Raw genomic sequence first — 17,171 nt, 5'->3', positions numbered from 1 at the left:
AAGAGTTGCCTTGGAAACCTCTTCCTCTCCCTCCACCATTCCTCAAGTACTCCAGATATTATTAAAATTTAGATGTGAAGTTTGGTAAGTCTCCCTATGACTCTGGACAAAGGCAGACCATCCCTTCATTCTTGTAGTAACCATTCTACCACTGGGTGTTTGCCCCTTCTCTGGCCAGGATCCCCTTTCCTTGTTTGCAATGCTCTTCTTCCCCTTGACTTTCTAATAGTTGACTTAAACCCGATCCTTGCCTGTTTTCTAACTCTCAAAGAGCTCAGCTGCAAAATAATCCTCCAAACTCCCCCACTGGACTCATTCTCATAGTGGGGGCCATATTTGGGATAACCTTCTGATACAAAAATTGATGCTAGCTCTGGATCTGTGCTAATTGACAAAGCTGATCTAAACCACTGAGCCCAAGTGCTAGAACAGAATGATGATACACTCATTTTCCTACACTCTTGAATTCTTTTTTCTGGGAGGGGGATAGGAAGGCCAGTGATGGAGCAGGAAATGACCTTAAAACCCATCCAGTCCAACCTCTTCATTCTTACAGGTGAGGGAACTGAGGCCAAAAGACAAATGAATTACCTGAGGTCACCTGTGGTGTTGTCATCTGGTTCCTCTACAGGAAAAACAGTAATAGAATCAGGTCCTCCGCTTCTGAGTCTGGCAATTTCCCCCATCTGCCATTTGTCTGGCCATGGTTTGTTCCCTCTCCCCAGCCCTCTTGAGTTCTGAGCTACCTAGGAAGAGCTTTGCCAAATACTTTTTTCAAAGTCTCCTACCCACCAACATCCCTCAGATCATCTATCCCACTGGTTATAGTTGATTCTGGGACCCCTCTCCCCACATCCTCCATTTTGCAGACAGCAGGGGAGGGATCATCCCCTTTTACTTTAAGATCAATGAGACTTTGTGCAGCATTATGTATCTGATCAGCCATTTCAAAACCCATTTGGAACAGATTTCTCTACTTTTAAGCAGTTATGGGGCTTGACTTCTATTGGATCCCACTTCTGCTTTCCACAAAAAAAAAACTTAAAAATCAAGTCAATGATGCTATTTAATCAAGTTCATGATGGAAATTCTAGCTAAAGTAATTTGGTTAAATACAAATTTTAAAAATCCCACTGTAAACAAAGCAAGTTTGGTGCTCCCTTCTATTAGATGAGGGATCTGTTTCTGTCCTTCCCATAATTTTTTAGTCTGAGTTTTGAGACAGTTTGTTATTGTCTCTTTGACCTCCCTACCCAGTTGTCGCCTTTCCCTGGAGTCTCTCAGTATAAGACTCAGGGGAAACTCAGTCCCCATCCAGAGTGACCTCCCCCCACAGCTCAAGCTATGCCAGGTGCTGATTGCTTTGGGAATGCTGTTAACGGCAGGCTTCCAGATGTTCTGGGCTGATGAGTGGCAGCCCACCATGAATCTCATCTGCCACCAGCTTTGATCTAGTCACAAGTGTGAAGTCACTGATAAGGAAGCTTCTTTGTCCACCGGGTCTCTGAGGCTGTGGGGCTATTTTTCAGGGGATAAAAAGAGAATCCATCAATCAAGGAAGGGAGAATTGCTACCTCAAAAAGGCCAGGCCTGGAAAGAGAAAGGAAAAAACTCTCCCACAACTAGCTGTGACTTCCAGGATGAGAGCCACCTCTCAATTCAATTCAATAAAACCTTAAGTCCTTAGCATATGTAAGACACAGTGGTAAGTGCTGTGAAATACTAACATTTCTCTTAAAAAGCACAAGGTCTATTGGGAAGTTATGACAGAAATCCAAAAATGAGTAAATACAAGATAATTTGAGGATGATTAGGAGAGGAGTTCTTAACCTGAGGCCTGGAGGCTTAAATAGATTTAGGGAGTCCATGAACTTGAATGGGAAAATAATTACAACTATATTAATTATTAATTACAACTTATTAATTACAACTTTTGGTTTATAATCCTATGTTTTTTTATTTTATGCATTCAAAAAATTATCCTAAGACAAAGTTCATAGATTTTATTAAGACTGCTAAAAGAGTCCATGATTCAAAAAAAAAAGAAAAGATTAAGAATCTCTGAAGTAGTAGTAGGTCTTCCAGGAGAAAGTCTTGAAGAAAGACTTAAACTGAAATCTAGCCCTGCAATTTGCATCTTGTGACCTTGGGCAAATCAATTTAATTTTGAAAAATATGTTTTTTATTTTTTCCTCAATTACATGTTAAATCACTTTTAATTTTTTTTTTTAAGTTTGGGCTTCCAAATTCTATCCCTCCCACCTTTCCTTCCCTCTCATTTCCCTGAGATCATAGAAATTATCTATAGATTATACATGTTCAATTATGTAAGATATTTCCATATTAGTCATTTTGTATAAAAAGATTGAAATTTTAAAAATAGAATGAGAAAAAGTGAAAATAGCAGTTCGATATTAGATAATGTCAGTCTTTTCTCAGGAGGTGGATAATTTACTTCGTCAACAATCCATTGGGATTGTCTTTTTGAACCATTGTATTGCTGAGAATAGCTATTATCCATAATTCTTCGCTGTATAATGTTGCTGTTACTATATACAGTTTTCTCCTGACTCTGCTTGATTCACTTTGCATCAGTTCATGTAAATCTTTACAGGATTTTCTGAAATCATCCTGATTGTCATTTCTTTATCCATATACTTTTTAATTTAATGCAATAAGCATTTACCCAATCCCTATTAGGAGCTAGGTATTGAGGATAGCGAGGGAAAAGTCCCTGTATTTCACAATACTAGGAGAGAATTACCTTGTAATACATAAGTATATATAAAAATAACGTAACTTTTATTTTTCTTTTTTCTGAGGCTGGGGTTAAGTGACTTGCTCAGGGTCACACAGCTAGGAAGTGTTAAGTGTCTGAGATTTGATTTGGTCTTCCTGAATTCAGGGCTGGTTCTCTATCCACTGCGCCACCTAGCTGCCCCAATAACGTAACTTTTTAAAAAATAATAGCTTTTTATTTTCAAAACACATGTAAAGATAGTTTTCAACATTCAACTTGGCAAAACTCCGTGTCCCAGGTTTTTCTCCTTCCCTCTCTCCCTAGAGAGCAAGCAATATATTATAATATAATATAATATAATATAATATAATATAATATAATATAATATAATATAATATAATATAATATAATATAATATAATATATATAATTTAGAATAATATAATATATAAATATAACACATGGAACTTTTCTGAGCCTCATTTTTCTCACATAAAAACAAGAGAATTGGACTCAGTGACTCTCAGGTCCCTTTCATGTCTAAATTCGTGATTCTGAAGAAAAATCAGGAGATCCTTTGAAGGCCCCACTTAGCTAGTAATTCTTTCTAATTCTTCCAAACTTGGGTTCCCTGTGCTTGTGACTGGAAGGAAGATTTCTCCAGTCACCTCAAACTCCTGCCCCTGGGGAAAATGAGAGGTTGGGAAAGATGGACTGGAGGCCTCCCTCCCCAGCCAAACACTCATGTAGCAATTGGGTGTAGGTGAGGCGGGACGGGTGTAAGGACTGGGATGAGTTATTGGACTTGGATGGCAGTTTGGGGGAAACTGAGGAAGCTTTGGGCTTCGCTCTTTTGGTCTCGTCTTGACCTGGGAGAAGCTGTTGTACCTCAGACTTTGGAAGTCTAGGATAGAGAATGTGCCCACCTGAGGGACTTTCAACCACTGAAAACTGCAGGAGCTCCAGCTTTCTACCAGGTCTGGTTTAGCAGGTCCATGAATTATTCAAAGCCTTGGAACTCTCTCCAGGCACGCTGCTCCCTCCCCCCTGCTCCCTCCCCAGGCCTCCCAAGGCTGAGTGACTCAGAAGATTGGGTGAGGGCCCACTCTTACAAATGCTGGAAACCTGATCTCAGCTTTGTAAGAACTAGGAGGCCCTGGAAGGGACCGAGGGGGCACTGATGGCTGAGGCTTAGGAGAAGAGGAGAAAGCTCATTGTGAACTTCTCTTCTATTGGTAGGCAAATGCACTGGGCCAAGTCAAATTTCCTACCATCCTGGAACCTGGGTTCCCTGGGAAAGGGAAGGCTGAGCAGGGACTCACCTACATTGTACGTGTAAGGAGGCCCTGGAAGGGGGAGCCTATAATGGAACAACTGAATGCATATTAAAACAGGAAGGGAGGGGGCAGCTAGGTGGCCCAGTGGATAGAGCACCAGCCCTAAATTCAGGAGGACCCAAGTTCAAATCTGTTCTCAGACACTTAACACTTCTTAGCTGTGTGACCCTGGGCAAGTCACTTAACCCCAGGCTCAGAGGGAAAAAAAAAAAAAAAAAAAAAACACAAAAAACACAGGGCTTTAAAGAGATTCAAGAAAGAACTTCCTGATATCCACCTCATATGTTTCCTTTTCTAAGCCTTGCTGCTGTTCCCCTACCCCATTCCAGCATAGATCCTGGAGGCAAGCAGCTGAAGAATCCTTATCATCATGTTTATGGCTATGATCTGGATTCTATAGCCCTTCTACAGTCCTCCCTTCCCATTCCCTCCCCTCTTCTCTCCTTCCTTCCTCTCCTCTCTCCTTCCCTTCCTTCTCTCTTCCCTCACTCCTTTTCCTTCCTTCCCCTTTCCTCTCTTTCTTCCAGTTTACACTAAGAAAGCCAAAAGATAGGGATCTAGGTTGGCTACAGAAACTAGAGAAAGAGGGCCCCCACAGCTAGAGAAAAGGCTCTTGAGCTGGAGCAGGTGCTCGGATCCTAGAGAGGCTAAAAAGCTTATGAAAGCATCCACCCCACTTCCCACCCTAGGTTTCCATGCCCAATAACCTGCTGAGCTAACTGTGATCACCCCACTTAGAGGTCTCTAGTCCCCCTCTGTCTGTCAATATCCTGCTAATCATTTCCAATCCAGATCCTGACCAAAGATGCTGGAGACTCCTTAGAATCAAGGAATGTTATGCAGATAATTCGGTGGTCTCAGGTTACAAAGGAGAAACTGAGGTCCAGGGGTCCAAGAAGCCTCACTCCCAGCCCAAGGTTCTTCCCCCTATCCCACATTGCCTTTAAGTCAAGGCAAGAAGAGTTGGTTTTGGGGAAAAAAGGAAGGCTTTGGGCCTTGGCAGGCAAGAGGACACCTATCAAACTCAGTGAATTAGGCCAGCCTCCAGGGGCAAGTGCGGCCCAGCCCAGTGACAGGGTTCTGGAAGGTAATCAGGGCTGCACCCGAGCTCACAGCAGGTGGTTTTCACCCAGCCCTAACTGGCACCGTTCCTTTTCTCTTGTGCAGTGGAACAAGTCAGCAGATTAGAATTCCAGTTCAGTGTCTGTCACTGGCTGACGCTGATGTTGGGCAAGTCATTACCTCCTCTCTGTGCCTCAGTTTCCATTCCTGTAAAATTTGATTGGAAGGGAGATTGGATTTCCAGGTCCCTTTCAGTTCTGACATTCCATGATTTTTGACCTCTCCAGATGGGAGAACTATCTAGATAATTTAAAAGGGAACTTGTTCCAATCACTAGGGGAATCCCTCTCCCAACCCCATGCCATTTGAAAAGAAACAACAAAACCCATCTGAACTGTTTGGGAGTCTACTTGAGGACCAGAGGAGGAAGAGAGAGAGAGACAGAGACAGAGTCAGAGACAGTGAAAGAGAAAGAGAGACAGAGACAAAGTCAGAGAGAGAGAGACAGAGACACAGTCAGAGAGACAGAGACAGAGAGAGAGAGACAAAGACAGAGATAGAGAAAGAGAGACTGAGAGAGAGAAAGAGAGAATTGTAGAAGGCTCAGCATCCCTTCCCTCCCCCAAAAAACAGAATGATGGGGAAATCAGCCTTGGCCCAGAGCAGAAAGCCAGCTCCCGGAGGGGCTCTAACTCTGCCCTAATCTAGTACCCCTAAACCTGATCACACACACACTCAGGCCTCGGGCTCATTCATTCTTAATCAGCTCAAGCTGCAACCACTCAGCAGGGCCATTTTCCACTAGGCATTGTTTGTTGTGATCCCCTGGGTAACCATAATGGCCCCCCTTCTTCTACTCCCACTTTTCCATCCCCTGCTGAGGGAAAGCTAATCCATGTGAATGGGGCAACCCCCAGCAGTTCCCTTGGGAGCTCAGGGGAGAGAAAACAAGGTGAATGGTGAAAAGCAGCTCCCAGTGAAACTGCCTGGGAGTGGGGGCCTCCAAACCCATCTCTCCTGGCTTCTAGCATCCTTGGGTGGGGGCCTCCATCTCTTCACTGACATTGGGCTTTGAATCTCCTCCAGTCATCCAACTCCATCCCCCAAAAGGAAACCCCACCGTCTTCCCCAGCCACCACCTAGGGCCAAATCTGTAATAAGAATCACTCATTTCTCTAGCACTGGGCTTTGTAAAATTTTCTTCCAAAAAGTTATGGTACAATGGAAAGGCTATTAGATTTAGAGCGGGAGGACTCAGATACAATCTCCACTCTCTCATCTGTAAAGGGAAGGAGGGATCTCTAAGTCTCTTCCTCTGAAATCTATAAGCAGGTGACCTTTATGACATAGATAGGGCAACTGTTCTATCTGCTTTACAGATGAGGAAACCGGAAGGTTAGAAAGGTTAAAGAAAAGGCGACATGGTACAGTGGGAAATTTTTTATTTTGCTAGATGATGATGATAAAGAAGGACCTGGAGTCAGGAAGGCTGAGTTCAAGCCTTGCCTACAATGCTACATTGCCCCAAGAAAGTCATTACGCTCTCAGCCTCAGTTTCCACATGTCTTAAAATGGATATGATCCTGGTCCCTACTGCATAGAGCTGTTGTCATGAGGGAAAAAATGGGATATTATGTAAAGTGCTTTAGCAATCTTAAAGGACTAATTAAATCTGAACTAGCTAGTCAGTCAAAAAAATCTAGGTTTAAATTCCAGTTCTGCCATTGATTGTAACCTGGAACCTCTCTGGAAACTCTCTGAAACTCAAACTCTTTATTTGTTCAGTAAGGCAATTCCATGGCCCTCATCTGGGCATTTTCACTGTCTTGCCCTAGTGCCAGGAACACCATCTTTCCTTCTCCTCATCTCTTGACCTCCCTGGCTTGCTTCAAGACCCAGCTAAAATGCTGTCTTTTATAGGGAGCCTTTACCAGTCCTTCTTACTTCTGGTCCCTCCCCTCAGATGTTTACCTGCAACTTATCTTGTAACTATCTTATACATATTTGTTTCCATGCTGTCTTTACCCTTTAGGCCGTGAGCTCCTCCAAAGCAGGGGCTATCTCTTGCCTTTCTTTGTATTCCCAAGGCTTAGTACAGTGCCTGGCAAATAGTAGGTGCTTAATAAATGTTTATTGGCTGACTAAGATGACATGTAAGTCTCCTCTATCTTTCTTAATGTGATTCTAGGAGCCCACCAGCCTAGGATCTCACAGCTAATAGGCTGTTTACATTTTAATAGAAGCAGGGTTCACACACATGTCTTTAAAAGGCCAGTATTCTTTACAGGATGCTTCTCAATCTCAGGAAAAAATGGTGGCCTTAGTTCCCATAAGGACCTATAGAAATAGAAAACAGGAGAGGTGCTTCAGGACAAGAGCCAGACAAATATCCTATTTGAAAGAAAAAGAGGGGGGGAGAGAAGGAAAGGACCAAAAACTAGGAGTATGTATAGGATACTTGTGTGTGTGTGTGTCTGTGTGTCTGTGTGTCTGTGTGTGTCTCTGTGTGTGTCTGTGTATGGGGCTTTTTGTATCTAATGGTAGCCATCTCTGGGGAGAGGGAAGGAAAAAGAAATTTATATGATAATTTTGTTTTATATTTGAAAGGAATAGCAAATTGTGCATAGTTGATTTGCAGTTTCATGTACAAACATCTTTTTATTGTATGATGTTATGGAAATGCTTGTTTTATTCCATAAATTAAAGAGGAAAAAAAAAGAAATAGAGAAGAAAGGAAGGAAGGACAATAGGGAGAGCGAAAGAAAAAGGGGGAAAGAAATAGAAAGAAGGAAGGAAGGAAGAAAGAAAGAAAAGCAAGAAGGAAGGAAGGAAGATAAGGAAGAAGAGAGAGAGGGAGGAAGAAGAGGAGAAAGAAAGAGAAGGAAAAAAGAGAGAAGGAAGGAAGGGTAGATACAAGGAAGAAGGAAGGAGAGAGGGAAGGAAAGAAGAAAAGGAAGGGACAGAGGGAAGATAGAAGAAAAGAAAGAAAGGGGAAAAGGAAGATTCATTCAACTAGAGTCTGGTGAACTTGATTTTGATTGTTAGCAAAATACTGCACATTATTTAAGTGGTGACTTATGAGCTTTTAGAAGGAGAGGCTATGATCTCCAAAGAGCAGCTTGGTTTTATCAAGAACCATCGCTGTACACAAATCTTTTTTCCTTTTGTGACAGAATCACTAAATTAAGGGAACAATGTAAACTGTATTTGAACAAAACTGTTTTTATGAAATTGTTGATGCCTTTAATTTTTGACACCACAGGCATTTCCTAATATCCCCGTCCCCCACAATTGAACCCTCTGTTCTAACAAAGAAAAACCTGTCTGATGACATAGGCAACTATATCTACAATCCCCTTACCTCTTTACAGAGCTAAGGAAAGTGTGTTTCATCATCTGTTTTCTGGGAACAAGACTGGACATTGCAATAAAGGTTCAGCATTGCTACTGTTTACATTATTTTTGTTACTGTGTATTGTTCTTCTGATTCTGCTTTCTTCATTCTGTATCAGTTCATATGTCTTCCCAAATTTCACTGAGTTCTTCATAATCCTCATTTCTTATGGTGAAATAATATTGAATCTCATTCATATACCAGTTTGTTCAGACATTTCCCAATCAATGAATATTCATTCTGCATCTAGTTTTTCTTCTTACCTTACCACAAATAGTGCCGCAATGAATATTTTGATATACATGGGTGCTTTTTTTTTTCTGTCCTTGATCTCTTTGGGCACATGTCCAGGAATGGGATCACTGGGTCATTGGATAAAGCATTTGACAAAGTATCTCTTGCTATCTTTATTGACAAAATGGAGACATGAGCTGGATGATAGTATAATTAGGTTTATTTGAACCTGGAGTGAAAAGAATAATCACTGGTGGATCAATGTCAACTTGGAAGAAGTAGAGCTACTCAGTGATCAATCCCTAGTCCTAAAATATTCAAAATTTTTGTTTTCTAATTTTGTGATTTGTAATAACTTGCATAAAAATGTAAAAAGAATAGTTATCAAATTTGCAAGTGACTTGAGCCTGAGAAGAATAGCTAATAGTTAGATGAAAATCAAACTCCAAAAGAGTTCAGAATGATGAGCTAGATCTAATACATAGATTAAAAAATGTAAATCTTAGATGTGAGTTCATAAAGGCTATTGTATAAGTGCAGGATGGGGGAATAAACTGTTCATGTGACCCATGTGAAATAAATTTGGGGAGATTTTAGGGGACTGCAAGCTTAATATGAGCCAACACAACAGTGCTAATATCCAAAGAGCTAATGGCATCTTAGAAGAAAGATTCCAGAAATAAGGGAGTGATATAACTGTACTCTACTCTGTTCAAACCTCTGTCAGAAGGCTCATTTTCAGTTCTGTAATATACATTTTAGGGAGTTAGATAAGGATAAACTGGAGCATATTCAAAGGGAAGTGACCTCGAGAGTGAGAGAATTGAGTGTAATACTTTCTTTGGATAGAGGACTGAAAGAAACTGGGGGATGGTTAGCTTGGAGAAAGGAAGATTTAAAGAGATCTATGCGCAGTGGATAGAGCACCAGCCCTGAATTCAGGAGGACCCAAGTTCAAATCTGGTCTCAGACACTTAACACTTCCTAGCTGTGTGACCCTGGGCATGTCACTTAACCCCAGCCTTGAAAAAAAAGAAAAGAAAAGAAAGAGATATATTAGCTATGTTCATATTTCGGAAGAGCCAGGGCAGCTAGGTGGCTCAGTAATTGGAACACGGGTCCAGGAGTCAAGAAGACCTGAATTCAAATCTGGCCTCATACACTTACTAGCTATGTGACCCTGAGCAAATAATTTAATTTTCATTGCCTCAAAAAATAACCTGAAGCACTACACTTAATAACCAGATAGATAAATAATAGGTAGATAGATAGTTGTATGGATGGATGTCTACCATATGATTTCATATAATATCTATTATATTAATATATAAACACATATCATATTATATCTATATAATATATATAATATCTATGTGATAGCCGTCACATAGATAGATTGATCACATTTATATATCACTTATTCCATGCTAGGCACTATGCTAAGTATTTTGTAATTATTTTCTCCTTTAATCCTCATTACAATCCTGAGAAGTAGATGCTGTTATTACCTTCATTTTATAGTTGAGGGAACACAAATCAAGTGTCTTGCCCAAGATCATACAGATAATAAGTGCATGAGGCTGGATTTGAACTCGGTTCTTTTTTACTTCTCTGCCAGCATTCTATTTACCATGCCAACCAGCTGCATATGAACACAAATAAGTCATTTAACCTCTCTGACTCAATTTCCTGATATGTCAAGTAGAGTTAGTAAAGTAATTCCCCCAGGGTTGTTAAAAGGATCAATTGAGAAAAGAAGTGATAGTCTCAAGGTTCAGCATGAGAAATATTTTTATCTGACACGACCATTGGGAATTTGTTTTTCTTAATTATGCATCTATGAGGGGTTGTTTTTCCTATACAAATGTCTACTAAGGTTTTATTATTCCTTTTTTTTTTTTTTTTTTTTAGCTCCAGTGATAGGAGAGCAAGGAGAAAAAAAATATTTCTTAATTTTTAAATACAATTTAATTTAAAAAGAAATGATACTGTATATAAAGTGCTATATTGATGAGTTATTATTCAACAAACATTTGTAAAGCACTTACTATGTATAAGACACTGAAATGAAGGAATAAAGTTTTAAAATGGCCCTCATGAAGCTTGCTTTCTACCTGGTGCTGAAGGTCTTTGCTAATTTTTCATAGGAGCAAAGGAGATAGACAAACAACATAACTGTGAAAACCTGAGAAGAGATGATTTTCCTATGGGGGTAGAGATGCAGTGGGACTGGAGATACTGGGAGGCTTTGTGAAGGAAGAGATATCTAAACCTAGACTGGAAGGAAGATAAAGAGTCTGAAAAACATAAGGGGAAAGTGAATCAATCCCTCATGGGGGATGGAATGAATGCACAGTGGTAGGAGATGGCTTATCAACTTTGAGAAAATAACTGCAGTTCAGATTAACTGACATATAGAATATATCCAGGGGAATAATGTATAATAAGGCTAGAAAGGTAGGAGGGAGCAGGACTTTGGAGAGTCTTAAATGGCATTAGGGAGGTTGTCACTGGGAGTTGTTGAATGTTTCGGAGCAGGTGAGTCACATATCACAACCTACAGCACAACCTGTGTATGGAAGAGAAGAGAATGAAGGCAGAAAGATCAGTTAAGAGGCTGTCATCGTCTTAACTAGAGCATTGGCTTATTCATAGAGAGAAGGGATAGATTTGAGATTTGAATTGTTGGGGCAGCTAGGTGGCGCAGTGGATAGAGCACCAGCCCTGAAGTCAGGACCTCAGACACTTAGCTGTGTGACCCTGGGTAAGTCACTTAACCCCAACTGCCTCAGCAAAAAAAAAAAAAAAAAAAAAAGGAGAGAGAGAGACAGAGAGAGAGAGAGACAGAGAGAGAGAGAGAGAGAGACAGAGAGAGAGAGACAGAGAGAGACAGAGAGAGAGAGAGAGAGAGAGACAGAGAGAGAGAGAGAGAGAGACAGAGAGAGACAGAGAGAGAGAGAGAGACAGAGAGAGAGAGAGAGAGAGAGAGAGAGAGAGAGAGAAAGAGAAACAGAGAGAGAGACAGAGAGAGACAGACACAGAGACAGAGACACAGAGACAGAGAGACAGAGACAGAGACAGAGAGAGACAGAGAGAGATTTGAATTTGTTGCAAATTTAGAACTGACTAGATTTGACAACTAATTCCACATGGTAAGTGATGGGAAAAGAAGAGTCAAAGGAACAGAGAATAGAAGCTGAAGAGAAGGAAATTTTGATTCTGTTTAAGGCAAAACCAGATATCCAAAATTGCTTCAAGACTTAGTGAGTTGCCTATTACTGAAGGAGCTTCAAATGGAAGTTATACAACCACTCGCCAGGCAAACTGTAAAAGGGATTCCAGATAAGACTGAATGGTGTCTGAGGTCTATTCCAATGAGTGAGATTCTGTGGATTCCCTATACAACCTCCCCTAATCTCTAAGAGATTATCTGAAAGGAAGGGAGGACTATGCTTCATGTGATCACTGATGAACACATCAACAGAGAAAGCATAATACAAAGGTGGGACAGCGGGTCAGATGCTGACTCTTATATAGGAGTCTAAACTTGGAAGCTGAAGCAGAAAACAACTTAGCCTAGGACTCCAGGTTCTGATTCTCACCCTTCACCTTGACATCTTAGGGAATTGTAGGACTTCGATAGATCTAATCTATGCCCTTCGCTTTTTATAGGAAGAAATTGAGTCCCACAGAAAAAAGATAAGAACAAAATTTTTCAACCCAAGTCTTACATTATGAGTAAAAGTATAGATAATTAATCAGCATCTGTTTAATATATGTGTATTGAATGGTATATCTAAATACTTAAAGAAAAAGTTAATCAAATTTCAGGGAGAAAAAGATAGTTAAATTATTATAGTGAGAGACTTCTTCCATGTACCCCTTTCAGAGCTAAAACAAACCCTAAAAAAAAACCCAAAAAAACCAAAACAAAAAAAAAAAAAAAAAAAAAAAAAAAAACAAGAAAAAAAGTTAAGAACCTGAATAGACTTTTAGAGAAATTAGAAATGATAAATATGGCAATTAATGAATAGGAATAAAAGGGACTGTTTGTATTTCCTTGCTATGTGTCATATCTTTATAAAAATTAACCATGTATTAGAAGACATAAAAACTTCACAAAACAATGCAAAAAATCAGACTATTGAACTTTTGATCTAGCTCAAGCTGAAGACTGCTGTCTATTGATTTTTTTTCCCCTGAGGCAGTTGGGGTTAAGTGACTTGCCCAGGGTCACACAGCTAGGAAGTGTGAAGTATCTGAGATCAAATTTGAACTCAGGTCCTCCTGACTTCAGAGCTGGTGCTCTATCCACTTCGTCCCATTGTGTTTGTTAGGTTCTTACTAAGTGCTAATGAGATAATGAGATATTAGGTTTTTACTAAGTGCTAAATCGGTACTTGACAATTCTCTAGTTCTGGCCATGACTGGGAGTTTCACTTGTGAATTCCTGGAGAAGAGCTTGCATGCTTAGGAGGAGCAAGTTCATTGGTTGAAGTAATTTTTCCCAGAAGCCTTTGCATTATCCCACACCCATTCTCTGGGAGGATAAAAGAGGGCAGCTCTGGAGGAAAGAGAGAGTTTTGTCTGGACTAGACTTGAGGCTGCTCTCTGCAGGAAGGGAAGTCAGCTCTCTACAGGAAGAAGAATCTGTCCGAGAGATTTGAGTTGACACAGCAGATCTCCTCCCAGAGAGCGATCGATCGACAGCTTCTGGAGACAGCAGCACGTAACACCCTTGTCTATTGATTTTTTTTTTTTAACTTCTTTGGTTGAATTAGTTAGATTTTTTTTCCCTTCAGGGAGTAGCTTCCCTGGGCCTAGATTCTGTACTGTACTTGAATGTAACCATCCCCACTCCACCATTCCCTTCAGTCCTTGGTCACTCTCTCATGTAAGATGTTTTCAGGAGGGAAACTATGGTCACCCAGGCTGCATATATATAGTCAAAAACACAATCCTTCAAGATGATTCCTATAGTTGCAATCACTGTTTCTCCACCAAGAAAATAGCTGAAATACTTAAAGCTAGGGGGAAAATGGGTATATCTCTCACTTTTGTGACTCTAGCTTCAAAAGACTTCAACTTTCCCCAGTTTCTTAGTACTCAAGCTTCAGGATAGCCTTACTGTCAAGGGCAGGACTGTCAGAGTGAGTCATTATTGTTAATTAGTACCAGTAGCAAATCCTTCCTTCATTTAGTAAGTATTTAATAAGTACCTGCCCAGTCCAAGTTATGAAGCTAGGTACTGTGAATTCAGAGAAAGAAAAAAAAATAAAATAAAATAATCCCTACCTTCAAGGAGTTTAGATTCTAAAAGCACAAAGCAGCCTGTCCACAGATAAGTCAGTACAATAGATTAAATAAATTATAAATACAATTAAATACAAATCATACAATGGATTCAAATAAATTAAAGTCTAAATACAAAGAGATTTCCTCAGATCAGGGTACTGCCCAGTGGCAAAATCACGAAAAGAGCTCCTGTAGAGATTGTCACTTGAACTAACCCTACAAGAGAGTCATTTAAAAAGATGGAATGGAAAGGGAGGACATTGAAGAGGAAGTACACTGCAGTACAATCTCAGCCATTGGAGATGGAGGAATAGCAGGGAGAGTAATGGAACATGAAATTTCAGAACTGGGAGAGGTCATAGAGGTCATCTCAATCACCCCAAATCATTGCTACTCAGCTATTAGGAACATGAGAGGTTCTTTATTTATCTTCTATTTTATGGGGAAATTTTATTGTTTATTACCTAATTTGATCTTCATGAAACCTCTGTTTGGCAGTTTGTAGTAATAGCAGCAGTAATAATAGTAGTGAGATGATGATAACAGCAGCTAATGTTTATATAGGCAGCTAGATGGTGCCATAGTGCATAGAGTATTGGATCTAGACTCATCTTCCCCAGTTCAAATCCAGCCTCAGATACTTATTGTGACCCTGAGCAAGTCACTTTACTCTCAGTTTTCTCATCTGTAAAATGAACTGGATAAGGAAATGGAAAACCACTCCAGTATCTTTTTTTTTTTTCATTTTTCCAAATTATCCCCCCCTCCCTCTACTCCCTCCCCCCGATGACAGGCAATCCCATACATTTTACATGTGTTACAATAGGTTACTAGGTATCTAGGTTACTAGATACAATATATGTGTGTAAATCCCATTTTCTTGTTGCACATTAAGTATTAGCTTCCGAAGGTATAAGTAACCTGGGTAGACAGACATTAGTGCTAACAGTTTACATTCACTTCCCATTGTTCCTTCTCTGGGTGTAGTTGTTTCTGTCCATCATTGATCAGCTGGAAGTGAGTTGGCTCTTCTTTATGTTGAAGATAACCACTTCCATCAGAATACATCCTCATACAGTATTGTTGTTGAAGTGTACAGTGATCTTCTGGTTCTGCTCATTTCACTCAGCATCAGTTGATGTAAGTCTCTCCAGGCCTCTCTGTATTCCTCCTGCTGGTCATTTCTTACAGAGCAATAATATTCCATAACCTTCATATACTATAATTTACCCAACCATTCTCCAATTGATGGACATCCATTCAACTTCCAGTTTCTAGCTACAACAAAAAGAGCTGCCACAAACATTTTGGCACATACAGGTCCCTTTCCACTCTTTAGTATTTCTTTGGGATATAAGCCCAAAAACAGCAATGCTGGGTCAAAGGGTATGCACAGTTTGACAACTTTTTGGGCATAATTCCAGATTGCTCTCCAGAATGGCTGGATTCTTTCACAACTCCACCAACAATGCATCAGTGTCCCAGTTTTCCCACATCCCCTCCAACATTCATCATCATTTGTTCCTGTCATCTTAGCCAATCTGACAGGTGTATAACCACTCCAGTATCTTGACCATGGGACCAAATGGGATTATGGAGCTTTGGACACAATTGTGTCCTCCTTCCCAAGTCTCATTGTGTCAGTGACCCTAGGTTTTTGGGGATCGTGATGGCTCAGTCCTGATGGGGTCTCAGCTTTAACTCTCTCTCCTGTCGGGACAAAGGGCTTTTTCAAATTTTACCTTCATTTCCTGACTTACAGCTCAGTTCACCATGCTACTACTGCAAGATCCTGGAAGTCTTTTGTATAGCTATGAACTCGGTAGAGAAGTATATAACTGATTCTCATTGGTTTCCTAGATCATTTCTTTTGGTGCAGTTTGATGGCTTTCCTAGTCATTTGTGCATAATCTGGGCTTCTCTAGGTACTCACTTACTCTCATCTTCCCTGATTCCCAGAGCACAAACTCTAACAGGTCTTATCATTCCAGTTAAGCTCCATATACAGTCACTCTGTGTACCTGAACTCCAAGGAAGACCCTTGGTCAGTCTGAAGAGATGCTTATAGGGAAGGATGGGGCTTCTGGGAAATTCTGAAGTCCAGGCCCAGTCTCCTAAAAGACTGGCCACCCACTGGTAAACTTCTAATACAGAAATTCCTGGAGATTAATATAGAGAGGATGGAAGGAGGAGGTCCTTCCCCTTTCAACTATTAAAAATTATAGATTCCTGAAATTTAGGTGTTGGAGACACTTGCTATTGCTAAGAAGGAAAGTAGGAATCCTTTGGGAAAGGGCTACTTTGGGGGTCTTGGTGGAGGAAGCATATTTTTAAAGTTGTTTTCCTAGGCAGCTCTTCATCCCCTTGTCTGAAAAATCCATGCTTGGCTCCAGCTGGAGGCTGGGCCTGGAGCCCAGAATTTCCCAGAGGCCCCATCCTTCCCTATAAGCACCTTCCAGACACGTCCCACTTGGGAGCTTAGCCTCTGCCAAGGGCAGAAACAAAGCCCAGTTTCTCCCCCATGGTCCCTGTGGCTGGCAATTAGGCACTGCCTGTATTGTTTCTCTGAGAAAAATCCATGCCTCGTGTATAGCTCTGTCCTTTCTGTGCCCTTTTGTCACCGTACCCCTCTTTGTTCTAGGCTCCGATCCAAACAAGGGGCCTCCGTGCCATTCGGAAAAGCTGCTGTCATTATTAAACCCATGTCTCCATTAGTGCTCTGGTCCTCTTCACATGTCCCTGGAGCCTTGTGTCTACTCTTGCCCATGTACCTTTCTTTCTGTGGAAGCCAAAAGGGTGGTAGTGCTTAAAAGGTTCAAGAGATATAAGTTCTGGGTAGTTTAATCATTTTTACTAATAATTACAGCTTGCTTATTGATAAAAGAAGGGTCATTTGACCATCTCTCTCAGACCAAAGACCCTCATGGTGGTGAGCTCATAGTTTATGTACCCTTGGAAGAGTAGGTGTTCCTGAGGATAGCAATCAACTTTGATTGGATAACAAGTAATGAGAAAATGAATATTACAAGGAGAATCTTGGGGTATGTGACTTTGATCACTTGATTTTTTTTATAATAGCCTTTTATTTTTTCAAAATAAATGCAAAGATA

General features: G+C 40.5%; 1 protein-coding gene across 6 annotated transcripts in view; it reads left to right on the top strand.

The window, feature by feature from the left end:
- The window catches only part of ESPN (espin), a 57,004-nt gene that overhangs the window by 7,683 nt on the left and 32,150 nt on the right, over positions 1-17,171 (top strand). The gene's annotated exons all lie outside the window — the stretch shown is intronic.

The sequence above is a fragment of the Sminthopsis crassicaudata genome, chromosome 3 (assembly GCF_048593235.1).
Source record: "Sminthopsis crassicaudata isolate SCR6 chromosome 3, ASM4859323v1, whole genome shotgun sequence".
Lineage (NCBI taxonomy): Eukaryota > Metazoa > Chordata > Mammalia > Dasyuromorphia > Dasyuridae > Sminthopsis > Sminthopsis crassicaudata.
This window is presented reverse-complemented; position numbering and strand designations above follow the sequence as displayed.